The sequence below is a fragment of the Dipteris shenzhenensis genome, chromosome 27, assembly GCF_047967505.1.
Source record: "Dipteris shenzhenensis isolate YYH24624 ecotype China chromosome 27, Dip_SZ_1.0, whole genome shotgun sequence".
Classification (NCBI taxonomy): domain Eukaryota; kingdom Viridiplantae; phylum Streptophyta; class Polypodiopsida; order Gleicheniales; family Dipteridaceae; genus Dipteris; species Dipteris shenzhenensis.
In genome coordinates this window covers 15,317,193-15,320,239 of record NC_141622.1, presented here as the reverse complement: position 1 = coordinate 15,320,239, position 3,047 = coordinate 15,317,193, and the positions used below count along the sequence as shown (strand labels likewise).

General features: G+C 42.0%; 1 pseudogene; it reads right to left on the bottom strand.

Annotated features, from left to right (window-relative positions):
* Window positions 1–361: 361 nt before the first annotated feature.
* Window positions 362–1,637, bottom strand: LOC147883918 (uncharacterized; annotated as a pseudogene).
* Window positions 1,638–3,047: the final 1,410 nt, after the last annotated feature.

Sequence of the window (3,047 nt, the reverse complement as noted above, 5' to 3'; positions counted from 1 at the left end):
GCAAGTCTGATTATTGGTATGCTTATTATGACAACATCTTGCTATAGTAAGTTCAGTTTCAAATTTGTTCTCATCGGAGGAATTGTAAAAAAACTCGCTCGCTTCATTGGGCTCGCTCGCTTTTTCTCGCTCGCTCTATTGACTACCTCACTTGAACCTGAGCCAAGTTGTCCATTCGACTACGTGTTATGTTGCTTCTAAGAATGGAAAGAAAACACATTTGTGTGTACTTGCCATTGGGTTGGCCCTGTATGGTTTACCTATGCCTTTGGACAAGAGGTTCCAACTCCTCAAGCATTGCTATCAACTCATTATCCGTAAGGGAGATGCCCTAGTCACAAATGAGGGCACTTGAGACTTTTTATTTTGCAACTACAATTTGTAGATGTCTGGGACCTGCTGCACTAAAGTCCTTCACCATCTCTTCGACCGTGCACCTAAGGTCTTTTATGGGGGCTTTAAAGGTACCTCTTTGCACGTTGTGATTGTGCATGCCCATGTGGAAAAAGAGTCTCGTCATTTCAGGCCTCGCCATCATGTAGTGCGCCACACATTCACATTGCTTCAAAAGAATGGGGGGCCTTTTGCAAAAGAAACAAGCCAAGGTTCCCAAGCCAGTAGCACACATTCCAACATCCAAAATGTTGTTCATTTTTCCTACACCAGACGAGAGAAGATTATAACATGCGATCAAAGAGACATAGTCAACGTTTTTCTCGGCAATGGGTGTGCTATGGACCGACCTACCCATGCAGTGCAATTCGGCAATCCATTAATTGACCTGTCAGAGCAAAGGGGGTTTGTACACTCTAGTTCCCCCACACACCTACTGCGACAAACTTTACTAGGGAATTTCATTACTGTCGACATTAATTTCCTCCAGCAATGGCCTTCATACTTTTGCTCCATGCCGTCCATTGCAGTCGCTCCATGCGGTGCAGGTGGCAGTTTGAACGCAATGTTCTCATTGTACATTGTCTGAACTTCCATTAACTTCTCCATTGTGGTTGAATTGTGCAACAGTTGATGAAACAGTCGATGACGTCCCCCAAAAGACTTGATGTATAACGACATGCTAATAACTGCTTAAGGACCCTCCATTATGGCTACTGTATCATTATCATCATCGATCAGTACTGTGCCATGGCCTCCTAATGGTTGTTCAACATGGCTTGGACTCGACCTCTAGCTCGGGCTTCTTAGGCTAGCGATGAGATCTATTGTTGGTGTAGCTTGTGCAATGGTTGCCTTCCCTCATGCTCGGAATGATGGGTCCAACTCGCATGGTCTTTACCTCAAATTGGCTGGGCTTTGGGTGAGATCTATTGTGGGTGGAGCATGGGCAGGGGCTCTCTTTCCTCTCTCCAACACATAGTCACACGACAACTCTGTGTTCATCATGTTTGTAACTGCCCCAATCCACTCGCCTGAATGGCTTCCACTTACATAGTCTGCAGGCGGCCATTTGCATGTGTGATGGCCATCACACAAATGCCCTTGCCTATCACGGGGTCATCCTCACTTAGCACAATGGTTTTGCCATTTGCATATCGTATCATTGGCTTCGACGAGAGGGAGTTCAAATAGATCCACACTTCGTTGAGGTTGCTAGACCCTGCACCAGTTGGGCCAGCCATTTCAAGAGGGATCTGAGAGAGAGAGAGAGAGAGAGAGAGAGAGAGAGAGAGAGAGAGAGAGAGAGAGAGAGAGAGAGAGAGAGAGAGAGAGCGCTATAGGAAAAAAGGAATTTCATTTTGGGGCCTTTTAGGGTTTAGAAAAATAGGCTCTCGACCAATCAAAAGAGGTTCAATGTAACGTTGGAAAAATACCAAAAACCATGTAAAAATATAAAATAAGTCATATTCAAATTCTTTTTCTTTTATTATGTCTAACATACGTGATCTTTAAAAGATGATTTTTTGTGCAGAATCTGATGATTCTGACATCACCAGCGCAGCTAGAGTGGGCCAAAACCCCCAAATTGATCGTGGAGACACCGAAAACTAATGCCCAGAGGCTCAGAGGAGGACAAAAATGCCCGGAATGGGAGATTTGCACTAAAACGTGATTTGGTGGCAAAAATCAAGGATCTTATATATGCATTTAATGTGAAGCCTGAGTACTAGACTGACATTTTTGCAATAAGTATCTGTATTTAATGGCATTTCCCATATTTTGAGTGCAACAAAAATAGGTAAATAGTGAATTTCTGAGGGCCCTAAAATAAGTTCCCTTCTTTCCTAATGAGAGAGAGAGAGAGAGAGAGAGAGAGAGCTAAAAGAGGGTTTAATTTTTTATAATTGTGAATTTATTTATAGCTCAATGCTTGCTATGTAGTTGTTCAAATCTCTAAACTCATCAACCCTATAGTGCATGATTGTACATATCCTTATCTAAGCCTCTAAGTCTAACCCTATGGTGGCTAAAAGGAAAAAGGAAGTATGCCAAAAGTAATGAACTCCTCCTGAATCAAAGACTTGTCAATTAGTCAATGACTACATGTATGATTGCATACTACAGATGGTTGAGCCAAAGTTCAACACATCTATAGAATATGCATCCAAATGTGTTAGGTGTGAAGCTAATCTATAGAATATGCATCCGAATGTGTAGCCAATTTGTGTATCCATGAATAAATAATCCGGTAGGTTGTGACGAACAAGAGTGTCACCAACCCAAAAGAGCTAACTGCACTGATTGAGGTATGTTGTAGTAGAGTTATCTCTATCATGTGATGTGGGGTCATAGAAGGATGCATAGTCCACTATGGAAAAGTGATCATAGTATTGCATAAAATTTGGGCCAAAGGTGCAAGTATGATACTATGCTATGTTGAGGGGGCCCAAAAAATAGAACAAGGCATTGGAACTTGTCAAACCTATTTGCTCACCTATCATGAGGTGAAGGCTATTACGATGTACATGGTTAAATATCTATCATCATCAAATGTAACATCTATCATAGCTCATGAAGGAGATGACAGTAGAAGTACTAAGAACCAAAAAAACATAAAATATTTATAAGGCAGGTGGGGCTATCGAATGCTA